General features: G+C 39.8%; 1 protein-coding gene across 3 annotated transcripts in view; it reads right to left on the minus strand.

Moving 5' to 3' along the window:
• The window catches only part of CDK14 (cyclin dependent kinase 14), a 530,833-nt gene that overhangs the window by 388,509 nt on the left and 117,704 nt on the right, over positions 1-24,620 (minus strand). Inside the window, exon 1 of one of the 3 annotated variants that reach the window (XM_014569231.3) lies at positions 17,131-17,228. The exons of the other annotated variants lie outside the window; for them this stretch is intronic. The gene's annotated coding sequence lies outside the window, so the exon portion shown is untranslated. Of the gene's footprint in view, positions 1-17,130; positions 17,229-24,620 lie in introns of those variants that run through there. 3 annotated transcript variants of the gene reach the window in all.

Consider the following 24,620-nt stretch of genomic DNA (forward strand, 5'->3'; position numbering starts at 1 on the left):
TCGAACTAGCAAAACGCTAGTTCGAACTAGTTTTTAGTTCTAGATGCGTTAGTTCGAACTAGCTTAGTTCGAATTAACTAATTCGAACTAAGTTAGTTCGAACTAACTTTGTAGTGTAGACATACCCTTAGAGTGTATCTGATCCACCACTGCCCAAGAGGACATTGGAGAATACCATGGAGGGATAAAAAGGGGGACGCAACAAGAGGCCAAAAAGGAGTATTTGTATAAGTAATGGTCTTGGCCTAGCATGAATCTGAGGTAACAAATGTAGAAATACATGCCTGAGAGGTTGTGGGATGAAAACCAAATTTCCTTTCTCTGGAATCATCATTAGAGGGTGGCCATCTTGGAACTTCTATGCCTTGATACGCTGGTCCAATATGGGTTTCCAGCCTCCCTTTTTCTTTGGCATTAGGAAGTAGCAAGAGTAGAAGCCTTTGCCTCTTATATGCACAGGCATAGGCACTATGGCGTCTATACCACAAAGATGGTTAACTACCTAGCATAATGGACTCTCATGAGAAGTGACCTGCAAGAGGGATGGGGAAGCAGAAGACATGGATGACGTATCCATCCTAGATGATATCCCTTCTATTGGAAGTTTATTGATTTTTGGGTGCTGCAGAAAAGGTAAGACTAAGGGATGGGTAGGGTTTTTCAGCATGAGATGGCAGGAAGAATGTTCTGTGGGCTCCTTAACCAGCCAGTCAAAACTCACTTTGAGGTGGAGGACTCCGAGGATGTTGGTTGAGATTCCAACTGCTTTTGCCCAGGGAGCCTATGCTTCTTCCTTTGAGGTTTGTTAATAGCTCTGTCACAAGCACTGAGATGTATTGTGATGAGCAGGGCTTGAACAATGGCAAGGAGCTATACTTTCTATCATGGACAGGCATATAGATCCTGAAGGATTGAAGAATTGCCCTAGGATCCTCACAATAGGCATTTTTATAGCTAGGTAGAAGGATAGCACTAACAAATTTCAAAACCAGTATTAAAGGCAAAATAAAATAATTAATGCACTTTAGTGTAAGTACTGGATTTGGACCTTTTCTGATAGAATACAGTTTAGGATAGTTTCTGAAGGACTGTAAATCAGTTTTGTTCAAATAGATCTTAAGCCACTCGTTTTTGCAAGACCAGCAAAACTGCAGCTACATATGGTCACAAACAGAAGTAGTCCTATTAGCAACTCTTGAAGGCAGCTCTCAATTCTCCAGCTCCCCTGGAAGGCAGCAAAAGAGGACAGTCACTTGCCCAGGAGTCTCTGTTGGCAACAGCAGCTGCCTCCGTGGATTGTTTGTGGAGAAAAGGGACTAACTGTTCGGAGGAAGGCATGGAAACAAGTCGGGGACACCGTGTGGAGAGAAAGGACAGGAAAAATTATCGGGTTGTTTGACAGAGGTTGATTACACTTGAAGGGTAAAGCAGATATTTTACTATTGGCACTAAAATAAGAAAAATTATGGGTATGGGTGGCTGGAAGTATTCAGCAAGTGCATGGATAAGAGATGAAGGGAAACATGGGATAGAATTAACTTGGGTGGAAAACTTTGTAAGACAAAAATTACCATTAACGAAAAACCAAAGGGAAGAAAACAGAATTTCTATCAGAAAAGGGTACATGAGGTCGCTACGGGGGGAGAGGGGAGGGGCGGGTGGGAGGTGAGAAGGAGAATTCTGATTTTGAAACTAATAAACAATTTTGTGCTGCTTCCTTTCTTCACTCCCTTGTCTGTAAGTTGGACATTCATATGGTAAGCTGCTCATTACAGTGATAAATCTTATTCTAGGTGCTATTTAAATAAAATGATAGTAGTAGGGTGCAGCAACCTGTTAAACACACAACCAAAGACAAATTTTGAAGACTTGCAGTAGGGATCTGACTAATCATATAATCTTTACTATGCATATGCTTCACAGATGTAACTGACAAAGAAGCTACTTTTGGTTTGTTCTATCTGCACATGAAAAGCTTACTCTTGTAATGAATGGCCTCTTTTTGGAATAAAGGCTGCTTTTAACATCCAATGTCATTGCCATAAAGACTACAAATACAAAAACTTTTGAGCTGGAAGCTCATACATTAATACTCAATTTTCACCTGAAATAGTCCTCCAAGAAAGTGCTGATTCTAGTGGGGGAAAAAATTAAGTGGGCTCCACTGCATCACGGAGACAGGTTGCTCATTATCCTACTTATCAGTAATGAAGATGGGATGTGGCCTCTGTGGGCAAGAGTATGCAGTGAGTCAGCTGAGTAGTCCTGAAGTAGGAATCCTGGGATCAGCCAAACTGAGGAACCAGTTTTGTGCTGATATTTGTGTTATTGTTCTTTTTCTTAATAAAATCAGCCTTCTAGAAAGTGAGTACGTTTCACATTAGTGCATGAACTGCAGTTGTAGAATAGGTTGAGAAAGGAACCTGCTCATAATCACTACATTGCTGCTGACACAGTAGATTTCTTAGCCTCCTCTTTGAATTTTAGTGATTACTTCCCACAGATTTTTTTTTATAATTATTTCAGTAACTCCTTTATGAAACAGTCATTTTCAGGAATTTTCTAAGTGATATTAATGTATTGTTAAATGATATTGGATTATAACAGCTTTTCATGTACATGTATATAACATTTGGAGATTTTACATGTACTGTTAACAGCAGGTGTTTAGCCCTTGATTTCAGGGTTTTTTTGGCTGAGCCATCAAGATAAGTTTCATGCATACATTTATTCTTCTAATGCAGTGTCTAAACATTAGTGCTGTTCAGTGAATCAAAGCACAGGACAGGGAGCCAGGAATTATTGGTTCCTTTTTGCCTTGTGGCCTTGGACAAATTTTGAATCCTCATTTATAAAGTTAGATAATACTGTATCTCTCTCAAAGTTGGTGCAAGGTTTAAATGACATTTGGAGAGCACTTTGAAAATGTGCCAAACTTTGCAAGCACTAAGCATTATTAAAATTAGGTAGATCTCAGTACCTCAAGTTCACTGTCATTTCAAAGTATGTGTAGTTTCAATAGCTGGAATTAAGCCAGTTCAGTGTACATGCTGCGTATACAATAGCATTGCAAATGTGTAACAGAAAACAAAGAAGAGCATCTATCCCACATTGCTGAGTGACCCATTAGAATCTGCAGTCTGTACTCTTGTCTGTAACCATATGAACAGCATTTAAAAATAAAGAATGTTTTAAAGTGTATTTTTAATCACTTTCTCAACAAAAAAAGTGTTGTCTACTCAACCTCCTGCTCCAACAGATGACTACATGTGCAAATATGATTCAGATTTCTACAGCTTTCTTCCATTAATGCATTATTAATGCTTTTATAGCAGTTAAATTATTAATTTCATTATAAATCTTTCAGAGTTTAAAGATTTTATATTCTCTCCTCCAAGCCTCCCTTACGATCATGAAACGGTTAAAAGGAATAGACATTAAATACACAGCATCTGGTACTGGAGAAGCTATGCTCTCATTTAAGGGTGTTAACAGAACAGTGCTTATTTTTGCAGGAATTCTGAAAATAACCACAATGTAAGGAGATTTTAAAAAGGCATCAATGGCAATTAGATACACAGTTATTGTCAGTGAGATTTGAGTGACAAAATCCCTTAGGTTCCTTCAAAAATCCCAGTCACTGTACATACCGCTCCATTCCTTCACATTCACCATCAGGTGATACGATACCTCCAGGGATACACAGAGACTTTCAGGGCCCTCTTTCCTGCGTGCTCCCAGAAGTGATGGGACTTCAGGCAGAAGGGGCAGGGCAGCAGCTAGCCTCCCCTAACCAGCCCTTTGTGCTGTCTAGGGCCCCAGCAACCATTTAAAGGGCTTGGGGCTGCATCTGCTGCCTTTCTAGCAGTGGCAACTGGGCACTCTGGGTGCTTTTAAATTGCTGAGGCCCAAGCCAGTTGCCGCCCCCCTCCCACCCCACCCCAGCAGCCCTGGGTCCCTCTGGTGCAACATAAAGAGATTAAAACATACTCAACTTGATTAGTTCAATGCCCATTCCTGAACCATTTGCTCAGGAAAATCTCCCATTGAACTGGATCCTTTATTTATAAAATCCTGTATCCTTATCTTTATGGCCAATGGCAACTCCCAATTGAAAATGTAGATAAAAGCATGGCCACAGGTCAGAGCCCTCCTATGGTTTATTAGTTACCCAATACCAAAACCTAGTGTTGACAACATCAGAACATTTCACCAAACAAGATAATTACTGGTGATTCAGTAAACCCAAACAAAAGATTATATTTTCCTACATGCAGCTTCCTTTCCTACTATTATCTCGTCCTTCATGCCTTCGCTTTATTCTTGTCCTCTTCCTCTCTTTTTTGATTTTTTTGGTGCAAGCTAAAAAGATAGTAAATTTTTTTATCTTGTCCAGATAATGTTTCCAAAAGTATTAGCTCTGTTGCCCAGAAAGCCATCTCTCCTCCTCTCCCCACTGCGGTCAGCATCTTTACAATTCCTCAGGAGCATCGCTTTGAAGGGAGGTCAATGACACAATGAAAGCAGTGTTCCCTAAGCTATGTTGGAGCAGTTCCTTGAGGAGGGCTTTAATATTAAACTGAGACCTTGGATTTGACCAGATATTCTATGGAGAACTGAGCATCAGAGCTGTCAACAGCTGTTGCTGAGGCAGCTTCCTGTGTTAACTGTGTTGTTCTGTGTTAACTGATGCTCTTAATGCTGGAGTACTCATTCTTTGCTGCAATGATGTGCAGTTGTCTAGCCTGACCACTATGGCCAGGTCTTTGTTTAATAGATGGGACCCAATCTTCTGGCTTCACAAGCATAAGAAATCATTCTTAGGATTGTCACTATCTGTATGTTCAGTAGGAATGAGGTGTCAAGGACAACCCATGGATGCGCAGGATTGACAACCTGGGGGCAGACTCTTGTAGTACTTGTTACATCTTCCATGTGTTTCCCTCCTCCCGCAGACATCACCTCCATTGTGTCACGGTTCGGCGTTAGTCACTGCCTTTCATCCCAGCCCTGATTTGGCAAGCAGAAAGACAGGTAAGAAATGTTGCTAACTGGGTCATACAGATAAGATGAAAGTTTCTCAACCATTTTCTCCTAAATGACTTCAAGTAAATATTTAAGATGACAGGGGAGAAGACTGATCCTAGAGAAAGTTTACAACTATATTAGTGCATTCCATCAGGAAACCTTGAATGTTCTGCTAAGAAAAAGATGGTGCCTACATTCTGAAAATTACCTTAAAAAAAAAAAAAAAAAGAGGGAGAGAGAGAGAGAGAGAGAGAGAGAGAGAAAGCATGCATGCGCATTGAAGAGCTAGGAAAAGATGTGATTGAACTTTGATGAGGCTTCCTGAAATAGCTAAAAGAGACTATATCAAAGCTAGGATGGAAAAAGGACTAAAAAGGTCATTTATTCTCAGGCTTGAATACAATTCTAAGATCTGAAACTTTTCTAACCCAACTTAGCTCCTTTGAAACGGCATCATATACCATTGCCTTTTCAGTTGGTTTTCATACCAGGAAATTCATCTTCTGATCAGAAAATGAGCACAGAGTTTAAGAATTTAGCTGTAGCTGCACAAAAAAATTAAAGGAAAGGTATCCCTGGATGTGTTGAGTCTCATACATGCATAAAATAGTTCAATTTTTTTAAATAAATGACCATTCTCTAATCTGGGGTGTCAAATTAGTGACCTGGATGTAATATGCTTCATATTTGGAATGAAAAGAAAAACAGAATTTTCCAGAAGCTTCTGCAGATTTCTGTTTCTGCATTAATTGTGAAAGCAAAAAGGGGTGCCTGGAAAAAAAAACCATACAATTGCCTTATCAGTGTTTGATTTACTACACTAAAAAGCAGAATTTCCTGCAACTACTTTACACACCCCACCATAAATAAGGATTCTGCTAGACATCATAGTGAAACTATAGCATCTGAGATTATGCAGAGTATGACAACACTGGCAGTTTATCTTTAATACAAAAGATGTAAAAAAGGAAAGATTTGAAATGGTGGCTGTAACAGGAGAACTCACCATGAATAAGCATAGCTTGTAATGACATGAAGTTACCTCTGCAAATGGCTTAAAATGGTATATTTGCAGTTTTAATTTCCAATAAAATTATCTATTTGAAAAAGAAGAGTTAGAAGACAGTGATGCCTCCTAAATTGTTTCTTTGGAAATACTTATTATGGTGGATTACTGTGCTAATTCCAAAGAAAAATCTAGAACTTCAGCTGTAAGGAACTCAAGGGGATTTTCTTTACAGAAGTTAACATGCAAGTTGACATCCCAAACTCCTGAGTCTGCTCTAAGAGTATTCTACCTTCTAACAAACCTCAAAATTCCAAGCTAAAAACCTTTCAAAGTCACCAGCTTTCAATGAATAGATTCATGCTAATTCCATGCAAAATGTGAACAAACTGGCAGCCGAAGTCAGTGAACCTAGTTTAAATCTAAAAATCTAAAACTGAGGGTGTTCAATGAAGCTCTGGGATCACTGAAAATATTTTACCCAGCTCTCCTTAGAGTCCATTATCCTAGCCATGTGCAATGTAGTCATGCTACTTCAGGTGTCACAATTACATAGTAAAAAATATGGGCTTGGTTAATTCCCAATGCTTATACAATCAGAATCATAGGACTGGAAGGGACCTCGAGAGGTCATCGAGTCCAGCCCCCCGCCCTCAAGGCAGGACCAAGCTCCATCTACACCATCCCTGACAGATGTCTATCTAACCTGTTCTTAAATATCTCCAGAGAGGAAGATTCCACCACCTCCCTTGGCAATTTATTCCAATATTTGACCACCCTGACAGTTAGGAATTTTTTCCTAATGTCCAATCTAAACCTCCCTTGCTGCACTTTAAGCCCATTACTCCTTGTCCTGTCCTCAGAAACCAAGAGGAACAAATTTTCTCCTTCCTCCTTGTGACACCCTTTTAGATATTTGAAAACCGCTATCATGTCCCCCCTTAATCTTCTTTTTTCCAAACTAAACAAGCCCAGTTCATGAAGCCTGGATTCATAGGTCATGTTCTCTAGACCTTTAATCATTCTTGTCGCTCTTCTCTGTACCCTTTCCAATTTCTCCACATCTTTCTTGAAATGTGGCGCCCAGAACTGGACACAGTACTCCAGCTGAGGCCTAACTAGCGCAGAGTAGAGCGGCAGAATGACTTCACGAGTTTTGCTTACAACACACCTGTTGATACAACCTAGAATCATATTTGCTTTTTTTGCAACAGCATCACACTGTTGACTCATATTCAACTTGTGGTCTACTATGACCCCTAGATCCCTTTCCGCCATGCTCCTTCCGAGACAGTCGCTTCTCATCTTGTATGTATGGAACTCATTGTTCCTTCCTAAGTGGAGCACTTTGCATTTCTCTTTATTAAACCTCATCCTGTTTACCTCTGACCATTTCTCTAACTTGCTAAGGTCATTTTGAATTATGTCCCTATCCTCCAAAGAAGTTGCAACCCCACCCAATTTGGTATCATCTGCAAACTTAATAAGCGTACTCTCTATCCCAATATCTACATCATTGATGAAGATATTGAACAGTACGGGTCCCAAAACAGACCCTTGCGGAACTCCACTTGTTATCCCTTTCCAGCAGGATTTAGAACCGTTAACAACAACTCTCTGACTACGGTTATCCAGCCAATTATGCACCCACCTTATCGTGGCCCTATCTAAGTTATAATTGCCTAGTTTATCAATAAGAATATCATGCGAGACTGTATCAAATGCCTTACTAAAGTCTAGGTATATGACATCCACTGCTTCTCCCTTATCCACAAGGCTCGTTATCCTATCAAAGAAAGCTATCAGATTAGTTTGGCATGACTTGTTCTTCACAAACCCATGCTGGCTATTCCCTATCACTTTATTACCTTCCAAGTGTTTGCATATGATTTCCTTAATTACCTGCTCCATTATCTTCCCTGGGACAGACGTTAAACTGACCGGTCTGTAGTTTCCTGGGTTGTTCTTATTCCCCTTTTTATAGATGGGCACAATATTTGCCCTTTTCCAGTCTTCTGGTATCTCCCCTGTCTTCCATGATTTTTCAAAGATCATAGCTAAAGGCTCAGATACCTCCTCTATCAGCTCCTTGAGTATCCTGGGATGCATTTCATCAGGACCTGGTGACTTGCTGACATCTAACTTTCCTAAGTGATTTTTAACTTGTTCTTCTAAACTTACCCTCTCTCTGCTTGTATTCACTACGTTAGGCACACCTCCAGACTTCTCGGTGAAGACCGAAACAAAGAAGTCATTGAGCATCTCTGCCATTTCCAAGTTTCCTGTTACTGCTTCTCCCTCCTCACTAAGCAGTGGGCCTACCCTGTCCTTGGTCTTCCTCTTGCTTCTAATGTATTTATAAAAGGTCTTCTTGTTTCCCTTTATGCCTGTAGCTAGTTTGATCTCATTTTGTGCCTTTGCCTTTCTAATCTTGCCCCTGCATTCCCGTGTTGCTTGCCTATATTCATCCTTTGTTATTTGTCCTAATTTCCATTTTTTATAGGACTCCTTTTTTATTTTGAGATCATGCAAGATCTCCTTGTTAAGCCAAGCTGGTCTTTTGCCATATTTTCTATCTTTCCTACACAGCGGAATTGTTTGCTTTTGGGCCCTTAACAACGTCCCTTTGAAATACTTCCAACTCTCCTCAGTTGTTTTTCCCTTCAGTCTTGCTTCCCATGGGACCTTACCTACAAGTTCTCTGAGCTTATCAAAATCTGCCTTCCTGAAATCCATTACCTCAATTGTGCTGGTCTCCCTTCTACCTTTCCTTAAGATCATGAACTATATTATTTCATAATCACTGTCCCCTATACTGTCTTCCACTTTCAAGTTCTCAACTATTAGTTCCTCCCTATTTGTTAAAACCAAATCCAGAACAGCTTCTCCTCTCGTAGCTTTTTCAACCTTCTGAAACAGAAAGTTGTCTCCAATGCATTCCAGAAATTTATTGGATAGCCTGTGCCCCGCTGTGTGTGTTAGTTATGTTGCTGTTCATCTGCTTACACCAGTGTTTCTTAAACTGTGTTCCGTGGCACACCGGTGTGCCATGAGGCAGTCCAGGATTTCTCTTTTTGCTCTCCCTAAATGATCTTCTGCAGCCATTACCCAGCACCAAAACACTTATTCGTAAATGTTTTTCAGAAGTGCTATTGAGCAATACTGTACAACCAGACTTAGCCAATCCATACTTTATACCCATTTTGTATATTGCTAAAAAAACTAGCTGAGTCTTCCCAGTTTTTAAACAAAAAAATGTAGAGAGAAATATAGTGTGGCCTCATTATACAATTCATATTTTCAAATTAAATATTCATTATGTTATTGTAAATTTTGTAATAAATTAAACGGACAATTCACAAAAAATGTGGTGCATTATGCTTCTTTTTATTACTGTGGTACTTGTTGAATCCCATATAAGAAAAGTCCTCTAGAATTTAATAGGAAAAGGACAGACATTCACAGAATTAAAAAAAAAAAAAAAAATCACCCTACGGAATTATAAGAGAAAAATATACATGTACCAAATAATTATACAGAATGGTTCCAAAGCTTATAGAAGGGGTTTAATTTTGCATGATATTTTATAGATCGCTAAAATAATTCTTATAGATTTCTATAAATTCCTACAGGTTTCATCTCTATTACACATTACAGATTTTTTTTTCCCAGAAGGGGTCTCAGTCATTAGAATGAGTTAGCAGGTTTTACGTGTGCTTAGAAGTAGTAAGCTGAACTACAGAGCAAGATAACCAAGGCTCTCTTCTGATAAGTGTCACCATGAATACAGCTAATTAGCACTTATCCTGCTTCTGCAAATTTACTAGGTCAATGCAGAGCTGATAGTATGTTCAAAGGAAACTCACAATTCAATACCAAAAATGAAAAGACCTAAAAAGTTGAGGTCAAACTTGTACTCCAGCCCACTGGTGCCAGAACTCAGAACCAAAAGGATGCATATACTAAGGCAGAAATATTTTGTTTATATGGACATGAGAAAGCATGGACTGAACACAACAGTCTGAAAACTTTTTCTATCCATTCAAAAGATCATCACTGCACTTCTAGAATTATTTTCACCTATATGGACAGAGCTTCTTGCCTGTCAAGTGTTGGGCTACCCAAGTCCCCTTCCACAAATTCAGTGGTTTTGCAGACATGAATATCGTGGCTTAAATTATCTCTGTGAAAAAAGCTAATCTGTCGTCTTTAGTTTCCCTGATGTATTATTTTAAGACAATGTGATATGCATGTCGGGAAAGTCGGATACCGGGAAGAAATGCAAAGAGGAAGGGGCAAGAAAGGAGGACCCATGTTTCGAATGGAGAAGATAGGACGATCAACTGGTTACCTGAAGTGTTTGTACACTAATGCGAGAAGCCCGGGCAACAAACAGGAAGAACTGGATGCCCTGGCCCAGACCAAGAAATATGATTTAAGTGGGATAACAGAGACTTGGTGGGATGACCCACATGACTGGAGCGCTGTCATGGAAGAGTAGAGACTGTTCAGGAACAACAGGCAGGGGAGAAAAGAAGGAGGAGTTGCACTATATGTAAGAGCACTACAATTGGTCTGAACTCCAGTAGAAAGAGGGAGAAAAACCTGTTGAGAGTCTATGGGTTAAGTTTAAAGGAGCAAACAACAGCATTGATGTTGTGGTTGGTGTTTGCTACAGGCCACCGAATCAGGTGGATGAGGTAGATGAGGCTTTCTTCGGACAACTGAGCGAAGCTGCCAGATCGCAGGCCCTGATATCTGCTGGGAAACCTATACGGCAGTACACAGGCAATCCAGGGAGTTTTTGGAGAATGTTGGGGATAACTTCTTGACACAGGTGCTGAAGGATCCGACAGCTTGACTTTCTGCTCACAAACAGGGAGGAACTAATAGGTGGGTGACAACCTGGGAAGCAGTGATCATGAGATGGTAGATTTCAGGATCCTGACCAAAGGAAGAAAAGAGAGTAGTAAAATACACACCTTGGACTTCAAAAAAGCAGATTTTGACTCCCTCAGAGACCTGATGGGCAGAATCCCCTGGGATGTTAACATGAAGGAGAAAGGAGTCCAAGACAGCTGGCAGTATTTTAAAGAAGCCTAATTGAAGGCACAGAAAGAAACCATCCCGACGCGTAGCAAGAGAGGCAAACATGGTAGGAGACCAGATTGGCTTACAGGGGAAATCCTTGGTGAACTTAAGCACAAAAAGGAAGCTTACAAAGAGTGGAAACTTGGACAAATGACCAGGGAGGAATTTAAAGGTATAGCTCGAGAATGCCGGGGGGTTATCGGGAAGGCGAAAGCGCAAATGGAATTGCGACTGGCTAAGGATGTGAAGGATAACAAGAAAGGTTTCTACAGGCATGTTAACAAGAAGAAGGTGATCAGAGAGGGTGTGCGGCCCCTAATGAATGAAGGAGGTAACCTAGTGACAGATGATGTGGGGAAAGCTGAAGTACTCAATGCTTTCTTTGCCTCTGTATTCACGGACAAGGTCGGCTCCTGGACTTCTGCGCCAAGTGACGCAAGATAGGATGAAGATGGACAGCCTGTGGTGGGTAAAGAACAGGTTAGGAACTATTTAGAAAAGCTAAACATACATAAATCCATGGGTCTGGACTTAGTGCATCCGAGGGTACTGAGGGAGTTGGCAAATGTCATTGTGGAGCCTTTGGCTATTATCTTTGAAAAGTCGTGGAGATCGGGAGAAATCCCGGATGACTGGAAAAAGGCAAACGTAGTGCCCATCTTCAAAAAAGGGAAGAAGGATGATCCAGGGAACTATAGGCCGATCAGTCTTACCTCAGTTCCTGGAAAAATCATGGAAGGGATCCTTAAGGAATCCATATTGAAACACTTGGATGAGAGGAAAGTGATTAGGAATAGTCAGCATGGATTCACAAAGGGCAAGTCGTGCCTGACCAATCTGATTAGCTTCTATGATGAGGTAACTGGCTCGGTGGACATGGGGAAGTCAGTGGATGTTATATACCTTGACTTTAGCAAGGCTTTTGATACAGTCTCCCACAATATTCTTGCCAGCAAGTTAAGGGATTGTGGATGGATAAATGGACGGTAAGATGGATAGAAAGATGGCTAGAAGGCCGGGCCCAGCGGGTAGTGATCAATGGCTCGATGTCAGGATGGCGGTTGGTTTCTAGCGGAGTGCCCCAAAGGTTCGGGTCTAGGATCGGTTTTGTTCAATATCTTTATTAATGATCTGGATGAGGGGATGGATTGCACCTTCAGCAAGTTTGCGGATGACACTAAGCTGGTGGGAGAGGTAGATACGCTTAAGGGCAGAGATAGGGTCCAGAATGACTTAGACAAATTGGAGGATTGGGCCACAAGAAATCTGATGAGGTTCAACAAAGACAAGTGTAGAGTCCTGCACTTGGGACGGAAGAATCCCAAGCATAGTTACAAGCTGGGGATCAACCAGATAAGAAGTAGTTCTGCAGAAAAGGACCTGGGGATTACAGTGGATGAGAAGCGAAATATGAATCAACAGTGTGCCCTTGTAGCCAAGAAGGCTAATGGCATATTAGGTTGCATTAAGAGGAGCATTGCCAGCAGATCCAGAGATGTCATCATTCCCCTTTATTCGGCTTTGGTGAGGCCACATCTGGAGTATTGTGTCCAGTTCTGGGCCCCCCACAACAAAAAAGGATGTGGACGCATTGGAGAGGGTCCAGCGGAGGGCAACCAAAATGATTAGGGGGCTAGAGCATATGACTTATGAGGAGAGGCTGAGGGACTTGGGTCTGTTTAGTCTGCAGAAGCGAAGAGTGAGGGGGGATTTGATAGCAGCCTTCAACTTCCTGAAGGGAGGTTCCAAAGAGGATGGAGAGAGGCTGTTCTCAGTAGTGACAGATGGCAGAACAAGGAGCAATGGTCTCAAGTTGGATATTAGGAAAAACTATTTCACTAGGAGGGTGGTGAAGCACTGGAATGGGTTACCTAGGGAAGTAGTGGAGTCTCCGGCCCTAGAGGTGTTTAAGTCTTAGCTTGACAAAGCCCTGGCCGGGTTGATTTAGTTGGAATTGGTCCTGCCTAGAGCAGGGGGCTGGACTTGATGACCTTCTGAGGACTCTTCCAGTTCTATGATTCTATGTGCACTTTGTCATTCTCCTTGTTAGTCATCTAGAATTGAAACAGAAAAACTTGGAAATTTTTTGATAAACTTGCCCCCAAGGCCATAATACATACACACACAAGAAACTGTGAATGAAAAGCCAAATATTTATCACAATGTAAAGAAAGGAAATAGAAACTATATATTCAAAGGAAGCCTTTCACAACATACAAGGGGGTCACTGTTCAAATATAAATTGAGGGGAGGGGGAATGGAAGATAGCAAGCTATCTAATCAATAAAACATCCCTCTGGAGATAATGAAACTGACTTTATAATAGAAAACCTTTTAATTGAACTGAAAAAAGATACTGGCTTTCAGCATTTTTCTAACACAATCTAGACCCCACCTAAAGGAAGTCTAATTCCCGAAACAAGACACATGAGACTTCAGAATTTAAACCAAGTGTTAAATCTTCCTCAAGTACAGTAATAGACTTTGGGGGCAGTTCCTAAGCATCACAGACTTTGTCATGTTCTAATGATTTCATCAGATAAACCAAATGCTCTCATTTTTCTTTCCAGAAATCTTGTAGGGACTGTTCAGTCTGGATAAAATACCAACCACTATGGTATGGTATGCACTCAAATTTTTAGGAGAATAATTGTTAATCAAACCAAGTACACTAAGTCAACATGGCATAGCCTGGAACTCAACCTCAATCTCTTCTTGTCTTGCAAGTACTTTCTTGAATGAAGAAAGGTCTGACTATATTGGTCAGGATCTCTGAGAAGTACTCAAGGATTTTTTTTTTGAGGGGGAGGAGGAGGGAGGACGACTGCCAGGTTCTTTAGGGTATAATTCAAGGCATTCAAGAAGGTTTAAATTTTTAGATGGGGACTGTTACTATCTTATAGTTTGCAAAGCTAATCGATTTAGGATGTTGTCATCACAGGGCCTGCTTGACAAATTGCTGCTGGCCACACTTGCTGACAAAACATGTGTCACATGCTACACTATGCAGGAGGCTCACTGTCCAAGCAAGGATTTTCCTTGATGACACCTGCAATAGTGAACTCCACTAAAGCTTTGTGACTCATACTAGCAGTTGTCTGAGCCACAGAAGGCTGAGTGTGATTTTGGATATTTGTATTGCAGAGTAATCAAAAGCATTTTTACAGTACTATCAGTTCTCATCTATTAGGGCTTCATGGAAACAAAAATTGTCTTCTAATAGTGGGAAACTTACTTGAATGGGAGGCAACTTGCATGTCCACTTTCCAAGAAGCTTCACACATATTTTGCTTTTTATCTCGGCAGCCCACAGATTAGAGACATTGTATTCTAAAGAGTTTTTTGTAAAAGTTTATCAGGGTTTACCCAGAAGGGTGAATTGGGATTATGGCTGTCTTGAGTATTTTCCTTGTTGAGTTTCAGGCCTTCTGAATGGTTCCTGGTGTATTCTAAGGAAACTTTAAATCATCTATGTTCTAATTTTTTCAAGTTCTCTCTATTTGGATTCTGAGGAATCAAAAAAATCTGAAAAAATTTCTGCTCTTCCCCCTTTTTCCCCCCCACCCACCCAGAAAAAAATCAAGGTGAGGAAACAGTTCTCTTTACTATTCTTACCTCAGCTAATTAGAAGATTAACATTATCCTCTGATAATCCACAGGGTCCTGTTTTTTCTAAGAAGCTTAGAAACGAGGGAACCTGAAGAGGTACCCTCCAATGTATACATCTCAGTGTGACAAATGGGTTGTAGCTATGTAATGGAGCCACACACTGAGAACGGGCGGATAATCTTTATGAAACATTCGGTGCTCTCTCTCCTTTCAACCCTGCTCAAATATGTTAATATGTCTCCTAACTTGCTTTCTCCAGATTTCTCCTGTGTTTGTGTTAATTTGGAATCTACATTAATTAACCAACAATTTAAGAAAATTACCACAAATAATTTCATATAAAAAAGGTCTAAAATGCCCTTGATTTCATTCTTAATCTCGAGAGTAAACTCTTCAGAGTCCAAGAGGAGAAAACTTTTACAAATGGTAACTGACCAGAATTGCTGGTTACATTTTTTATCTGAGAATATAATGAACAAGGTTTGTTTGTTTTTTAAAGGAAAATCTGAAAAACTGTGTGAGTGCTATTTAGAGAGACAAGGTGGGTGAAGTAAGCGCTAAAGCTTGTGTCTCATCAACAGAAGTCAGTCCAATAAAAGGTATTCTCTCATGCACCTTGTGCCTCTAAACGTTATGTGCAACAGATAAGTTTAGGAACTGTAGAAACAGAGCCACTCTTCAGAGAGTTGGTACACCTCCTTTACCCTTTGCTCAAAGAAAAAAAAATCTAAGCCCTTCTCTAGATTTTCCAGACTTTCACTCCAACATACTGAAAGGAAACACACACACACTCAGAACATTCAATCTATCACAGGCAAAAGGAAACTTGTGGTGCATTTCTTATGCTTAGAATGGTAAATAAGCCAGGGGAAAAAAATATATCAGTCAACATCAGCTTGCAACTGAAGTAATTCTTTGACTAGAAATGCATGAGTTTATCCTACCTGACCAAAGACAATTGTTTCTGATCCCTGTAAGATATACATTGGAGTTTGAATACACAGTGTGTAACAGGTAGTTTACATCACTCACATTTAATACAGGTGTAATAACATAGTGCACTGAGAAGAGAATGTTAAAAGAATATTTTTAAGAACAGCCACTCACAGAAAATAAGGTTAAGCAATTAAACATTTATAAAATAAACATACAGGCCTAACTTGACTCAACCCCAGACACACATATCCCTTAATTATAATTGCTACAAACCTAAAGATCGAGTAGATATTAAAACTATGCTTTACCATCAAATTATTACAGTACTAATTTTGCAACCATGTACTGTATTTCTACTAATTTTAACCGCATTACTTTTACGCAACATTCAAATGGCAGGCACATTTCTGGTAAAATGAAATTCAGTTTGTCACATTATCTAATTGTAATAAATATATTTCTTTACTGTATCATTGCTTTTCTAGCTGCCCTCATTCACTGACTAAAATATACTCTACAACAGAAAAACATTTTAATTGAATTACATTTCAGTTAAAAGTAAGTCTCTGGTTTGATGCAGAACTCAAATTACTACCTGTCAATTAGTATCACCAACAATATTTCAAATTGCTATGCCGTGTTATGGCTATGTTGTTATCCTTGTGTCTTATACTGCTCATGACCAAGTGGGTTTTTTTTTTTAAATGAACATGCTGCTGCCCCAAGCTTCCATACATGCTGCAATAGTCTACTGAGATCTAAAATGCTGCGAATACACTTCTACACCAGCTATTCAAGAATGACCACTGACAATGACTAAATTACTTTCTAAACATGAAAATAAAACAACCAAATGGCTAATAAGTCCAGAAGGTACGTCACATAACACATATTTCAAGATGGTACATGTTATCTTTTCCTACATTAAGCAAATCTCTAATTTATTAAAGACATATTCCATTCAGATCTATCAGGAGGCAGATACTTGTTTGCAAAAATGAGAAGTGGCTGGTCACGTCCTTCACTCACTTGTCCCAGAGGGCAATCAGCCAAGCATATACCAGCAAAATTGTCTCTAGTGTCCTCTTTATAGTATAATAAATAAGGTTGTTTGAAAGATAAATTGAGCAGTAGCAAAATATATATTTTACACACACACACACACACACACACACACACACACACACACACACACACCCACCCCTTTTTACTGATATTTAGAAACCACAAAGCAATATTTAAGGAGTCTCACAAGGCTGTATGCTGGGCAGCCTCATGTGGCATTCCAAGCTAACCACTACATTCATCTGTCTAGATTTTCAGCATTCAAAAAACCCCACCACTGACATGCACAGAATGAATCCTGCTCAAGTTGAAAGCATGTGATAACTAGAACTCAGGTTTAACAAGGGAGCCCAGTACTCAGTTAATCCTGTATTTCAAAACAAACACCATCTTACCGTTTTGCTGTTATCAGGTTCAGGTCAGATTCACCTGCAACTCTTAAGCATATCTCTAGCAATGTTAGTGTTTGCAGTCAGGCTGGGCTCATTCAGCAACTGAATTCACATCTTTCTGCGTTAACAAGCTGAAATGGTACGGATGTACTACAGCTAAGAAAGGGGGAAATCTAAAGCAGAAAACAAAGCAATCCCTAAAGGCAGGAAAATCCCAGTAGAGCGCAATATAAAAAGTACAGTCAACACAGAGCAGAATAATTCTCTGTTCAAATTTTCGTGAGCAATACAATGCTCCTTCTGAAAAGATATTTAAAAAAAATAGGATGGACTTGCCTGTGGAGTTCCCAGGCAAGCAGACTACCCAGGCTCTGCAGCAGCATTGCAGCCAAAGTAACCATGCATATGCTGTCTAGGCAATTTACAGCAGTGTCTTTTTGAACAGATATTGATTTACAATGTAGTGCTCTTTCAACGGAACTGGAGCCAAAAATACCTAATGATGATTTTGTGGGAATACACTCAAAAAAAATTTAATCCAAGGAATGCCACTAGTCATGCCCAATTCAATTATTTCCCCAGTACGGAAGGAAACCAGTAAGCATCCTAGTGACAAATGATATTAAAACAGTAATATAAGGGCATCTGGAAATGAACCCTAGGGATACTATGGCTCAACTTAATGTATTTATATTTAGCTGGTGTGCCTAGCCTATGCAGACCTCTTTTCTCATGTACCATAGTAAAATTAAATATCAAACTAAACACTTCCAAAGTATGCAACTACCCAAATATGAGCAAGTGATTACAGCTTTACAATTACCAGCCTTATTAAATAATAAAGAACATACAAAATACCTTCAAAGAATACTAAGCAGCAGAGCATCTATGCTCAACTCACTGCTGAGCCTTACTGAGCCTGGGCGTGGTACATGGGAAAAGAGGTCAGCGTGGGCAAGGCACATCGACCACGGTATCTCAAAAAGGAGGAAGCAAATTCCTCTGTATGCAATGCTCTCGTAGCAACCCCTACTGGTCAATGGGTCTGTGCTTGGTACTGACTTCAAGGAAATCTCCCCTGCCAGGAGATAAGACATAGCATCCTGGATTGACTGAGGAAAGGGATTACTAATAGGTGAAAGCCAAAAGAAAGGAAGAGGATAAAATGCAACTCACCCTAGGTGGCTTGATGAATTCACAAAATAACTTATCTGCTTCACTCAAGTATGGGCAGAAATTATCACAGGACACCAGAACATGCAGGACAACTAATGGTCTGAATTCAGCCCTGATTTACACTCCACACAGTCCCACTGAATTCAGCAAAGTACTTAGTGCAGAGTCCCAGGTTCATCCCCACTCTCAAGAAAAGGCTTAAGAACATGTTTAAACTCCCTACGTGTTCCCAAGTCCCACTGAGTACAATTAGACAAACATATGCCCAATTGCTTATTAAATAAATGCTTAGATGTGTTGAGCTAAATAATTTTGTCCAGCACTAGCAGCTGCAATGACCATCAGAAAGTGTGAATGATGTTATGCCATTATCATACGCTGCTCTTTCCATCCACTTCCTAACCCCAGTTACCAATTCCATGCTGTATCACTTTTGAGTTTGTTAGCTTTGTCTTCTTTACAGCATATCATCTTTCAGGGCTATTGTGTGTGAAGAAAGAAAAGCTGGTAGGAAACACAAAAAACGTTTCCCCCTAAACAACCAGACCAGACACAAAGGAAATCAGAGACCAGCAATTGATGAAGTTATAAGAGAAGGGGGTAAAATAAACACTAGGTTAGTACAGCAATTGGAAATTGTAAGTCTATGGAAGAAAAATGCATTACATTTATCTTTGTTCCAGCACACTCACCAGGTGTTTCTCGTGCTCTTAAGGAGGGGCTCTCAAGTCAGGGGACGTATGGATGCAGGGATGAAGAGGGGCCCTGGATAGCAGAGAGAGGGAAGGTAAAGCTTGCCCACTTCCACAAGAGTCATACCAGAGAAGCTTGCTTTTCCCCTTCCTGCCCTTGTCAGGGAGTAAGAGCAAACTGCACAACTCATCTCTCCCCTGTGCTGCCCAGCCAGAGTGAGGAATGCAGCAAACTGTGCACTTCCCCTTGCTCCCTGGCCAAGGCCAACAACCAGCAATGTCGCTGTGCAAATCTGGGGGTGGGGCTTCAGCCCCCCTCTGCTCTCCCTAAAGAGAGCAGGAGAGAGGGGAAGGCTTGGGGCTAGGACAGTCCAACACGGGGAAGGGTTGACGGAGGCATGCCCCTACTAGCCTCTTTCACCTGCCTGGTGATTGTTTCTTTTCTGTATGGTTTTAGGAGAAGCAATGCCATTCTAGGCACATCCCATTTTCCTGGCACAATCAAACCCTTAAGTTATGATAAGAGGAATCTGTATACCAAATCTGGTGGTCCTAAGCTTTTACTGTTTAGGAGGAGCTCTTCAACAGACAGACAGAAACACTCTCAAATAAATAAATAAATAAATAAATAAATATAAAAACACTAGGTTAGAGACTGCAAGCCTCTTTAATCTTAAAGGTCTTGATCCAGTAAAGTATGAGTAATTTGTCTCACGGAACACCAGACTGAAGAAATGACCAGAAATAATGTGAAGAAAGCACTGACAGTGGACACAGTCATTTCTACACCTTGCTCTCTGAGCATGGAAACAAAACTTTCAGACAGTTGGGTTGACCAGCTTTTCAGTAAAACAGCCTCAGAAATCCCATGTGACATCACACACTTACTGTTCCAGAGACCAAAAAAAAAAAAAAAAAAAAAAAAAAAAAAAAAGAGAGAGAGATGCCCCCAAAAAAATGTGTAAAGGGAGATAAGGGGGAAAAGGAGGAGCAATGAGGAGACTGCAAAAATTCTGGCCAGGTGAACGGAAAGAGATGGATGAGGACCAAGAGTAAGCATATTAGCTTGAATATTAGGCAGAAAATGGTTGATCAGAAGAAGTATAGAGGGCAAGATGAAAGGAGAGAATGGTATGGGGGGAGAGCACAATATGGGTGATATAATAGGAGAAATGCACTCGAGGGAGTGCAAAGAGAGCAGGAATTAGACACAAAGAAAGAGGCACAGATTTTCAAAGAAAAAGAGAAAGGAGGTTGGGAACCAAGAGAGGAAAAAAAGGACAATGTCAAATACATGACAGATATATAAAATGAGAAATCAAAAATGAAATTTGAAAGAATTGTAGCAAACAGGGAAGGACTGTTTTGAGAGCCGCTTTTTTATTTTTTATAGTTTTTATGAATAAATAGCATTTGAAAAGCATGTTTTGTTGAAATGGTGCAAGTAACTTGTCTGCCAGTGGCAAACCCAGCAGATATTACAGGCAGCTTTATCTCAGAGTAAACAGTTATGAATTAATAAATACTACATGATAAATTAAACAACAAGTCACCAGGACCACATGATACTTACACCAAGAGTTCTGAAGGAACTCAAATAAGAAGCTGCAGAAGTACTAACTGTGGTATATACCCTATCATTTAAATCAGCTTCTGTATCAAGTGACTGGAGATAGCTTACGTCATACCAATTTTTTTAATAAGGCTTCAGAGGCCACCCTTGCAATTACAGGCTGGTAAGCCTACTTCAGTACCAGGAAAACTTGTTGAAACTACAGTAAAGAACAAAATAATCAGATAAACAGATTAACACAATTTAATTCAGGTGTTTTAAAAAGGAAGTAATTTTTCACCACTTTATTAGAATTATTTGAGGGGGACAACACACAGAGACAAGGGTAATTCAGTGGATAATCATTTATTTGGAGTTTCAGAAAACTTTTGACAAGTTCCCTTACCAAAGGCTCTCAAGCAAAGTAAGCTGCCATGGGATAAGAAGGAAAGTTCTCTCAGATCATTACATGGTTAAAAGACAGAAAACAAAGGGTGGAAATGAAGAGTTCATTTTCAGAATGGAGAGAGATAAATTGCAGTGTTCCCCAGAAACCTGTATTAGGACCAGTGCTGTTCAACATATTTGTAAAGTACTGTATATGGAAAGGGTGGACAGTGACAACATTTGTGAACAGTACAAAATTGCTTTAAATAGTCTAGTCCAAAGCACACTGCAAAGAATTACAAAGAAATCTCAAAAAACTGAGGAACAAAATGAAAGATAAAATTCAAATAGTGATAAATGCAAAGTAATGCACATTGGAAAGCATAATCCTAACTGTACATACAAAATAATGAGATCTAAATTAGTTAACACTCAAGAATGATCTGGGAGTCATTGTGGATAGTTCTCTGTAAACACTTCGTCAATGTGCAGTGGCAGCACAAAAAAACGTAATAGAATATAAGGTGTCATTAGGAAAGGGACTGAAAGAAAATATCACAATTCTGCTTCTGTGAGTTCATACTATATACAGCTCTGATTTAGTTTGTGATAAATGTTCTGTATCATATGGGCTAGACTGGTCTTTACTCTTCTCACCATATTCTCTCCCAGGATTTGAAATCGTTCTGAGTACCATTGCTTTTTCCTTCAATCTGGATCAGTTATGGTCTCTCTGCACCCATATAGGTAAGAGCCTACTTTCTCCTAGCTTCTAACAATATATTGTCAGGTGTATTGTTAGAAGTCAGGATAAATCAGGCTCTTCTCCATCTGGGAGCAGAGAGATAAATGAAGAGAGAATATTTTTCATCTGATTGTGTGAAAAGTTATTCTGAATACTAGGGTTGTTAACTACGTACACAAGTACACATCAACCAATAAGCCTCGGCTCATCCGTTAACCCACACAGTTACATGTACCTCCCTCCACCAGGCTGTCTCTGTATCTGAGGCAGCAGATGGGAGAGGTGGGAGCTAGTGTGCTTGGGGAACCTGCTTAAGCTGGCTCCCTGCACATGCTGGCTCTCGTGGAACTGCCTCTCTCCCCCACTGCATCTGTCAACTCCTACAAAGCCTCCTGCCCCCACCATGCTGCTGCCTGACTCAGAGGCAGCAGCTCAGGAAAGGGGGCAGGTGGGAGCAAGTTCACATGCGTAGCTGGCTTTTAAGCATGCCCATTCCCACAAAGACACCTCCCCCTGCCCCCCCACTAACTCCCACAGAGGCAGCAGTGCGGGGAGGGGAGAAGGTAGGAACTTTTAGGAGGGAGGGATAGCTCAGGGGTTTGGGTATTGGCCTCCTAAACCCAGAGTTGTGAGTTCAACTCACATTTAGGAATCTGGGGCAAATCTGTTAGGGATGGTATTTGGTCCTGCTGTGAGGGCAGGGGGTTGGTCTCAATGACGTCTCAAGGTCCCTTCCAGCTCTATGAGATGGTATATCTCCATATATAATATTATAAACCAGCTCCCACAGAGCCACCTATCCCTCCCCTCCATGCGTGCTGCTGCCTCTACCCTACATGCAAATATGTAACCAGTGAAAATTTTAGTAGTTACACATTTACAAAACTAAACTTTTGTTAATATCCCAACTGAATACACCATGCTGTAAAGCTTACCTCTCAAACAAATAGTTGAACGAAACCATACCACCTGCATCTCTGTGTGATGCACTTCATTTTTAAGTAAACTAACTCATTGTAGTACTCAATTCAAATACCTATTAAACTCTTAAATACAGACTTTTTAAAACGTATTACAGTTTATGGAGCAATTCTGCATGGACCAATACATTTTGTTTTGTAAGACGACAAATCAAAATGTTTTTGAAATTATATGCCTAGGCTATGGTACCAGAGACACCTAAATACTGTTTTTATAGCTCTCCACAACGTATTTTAAGGTTTGACTTTATACAGGACTAATGTATGTAAAGAACAATGATTCTTTAAGAATACAAGATGAACCCAACTGCACATATTTCTAAGAAGTCAGTTGTAAATGGTTATACTGAGTTACTGAAGACTGAAAATTCCTGCATAAATTCTCACTTCTTCCAAATATGCTTATAAATAAAAAGCAACACAAATATAGCACACAAAACAAACAAGCATACACAGGAAAATGAACACACAGCAACATCATTTTATTACAATATTTTTTAAAAATGTGCATGTTAAGTAAGATCACATGACAAAAACAGAATGCTCTTGTGTGATTATTAATACTTCTGTATGATACTATCATGATGTATCTGTCTCAGTGGGAGTGGATTGTTAACCATAAGGTCTGTCTGGCTAGCAGAGCTGGCCAACACACTTAGGAAAGTAGAAAGGAAGCCCATTTTAATACTCACCTAACATCTTTCATTCAGGATTGTAGAAAGAATGTCAGACAGACAAGCCTTGATGTTACTAGCCTATTCTCCTTAGGGAGAGCCAAAAACAGTTTCAACAAGTAAAAGGAAATGTGATAGAACTAGAATGAGGACAATTATTAAAGTTCAATGCAGACCAACATGGTCTAAAATACTTGGGTAAAAGATATTTATGCATCATGTCTCTGTCAAAGAAACTATTTTCTGAAATACTAAAAAGATACCTTACAGTAGTAAAATTAAATGCATCTTCTCTTCTTAGGCAGACAGAAGCAATAGGCATCAGATCATGTAGCCAATTAATTTTCATCCATTTTGTCAAACCTACAGCTCCAGATTAGAAACCCCATCTTCTTTAGGATGAGCAATATCTCAATATATCAACTGATATACTCGCTAACAAAGCAAGATCATCTCACTGAACATTTTTATGTTCAAAGTACATCAAGTCTTACAGTCGATCTCAAGCTGGGACTAATCCCAGTTACGCTGCATTTCAAAAATGCCCATACCATTTGAGTGGATGAAAGAAGAAAGTCCAGCTACAAATGACCTTGGCACAGTAATAAAGGTTCAGGTGCAGCACCTTAGCAAAGTTTAAATATGTTGTACATTGAAATTAGAGTCTCTTATTTAATGACATGTTCTAGATTTCATTTTCCCCCTTGGTTCTCATTTTAAAGGTATCCATATGAAAGCTCTGATGTTCACACTAGCTGCTTTCTTTCCATATTTCAATGTAATAGGAAGAGACTCTCAGAACTGTGATTTTAAAAATAAAAAGATTCTAAGCATCAATGTAAGTTATTGTGGTTACAAAATTAAAGTTACATTATCTTCACAATTCTGTGAGATAGATGTCAAATTAGGAACAGGTTGTACATTATAGAGCTAACCCGATCCACATTGCAAAACCATTTGATCTGTTTCTAGTCTAACTTTGAACAAGTGTTTGCCTTTGGAATCTCTTCCATATTGGTCACCATAAATCTCCAAAAGAGGATTTATGTGTAATCAAAAACATTTTCACAGACCAAATCAATTATCTTTATTTCACTGTCCAAGACGATCAGCTTTGGAAGAAATTTACTGAGATACAGCTATAGCATAACTAACCATTTTGAGCTCCTCAATATGTAGCTAAGGAGTAAATTTTCAGGTCAAGTGTTTAAAGAACTATATAGATATTTTATCTGATACAAAATTTGTGCCTATAAACCAGTTAGACAGGGGTAGGGAACCTGAGGC

The sequence above is a fragment of the Pelodiscus sinensis genome, chromosome 2 (assembly GCF_052426305.1).
Source record: "Pelodiscus sinensis isolate ZL-2025 chromosome 2, ASM5242630v1, whole genome shotgun sequence".
Classification (NCBI taxonomy): domain Eukaryota; kingdom Metazoa; phylum Chordata; order Testudines; family Trionychidae; genus Pelodiscus; species Pelodiscus sinensis.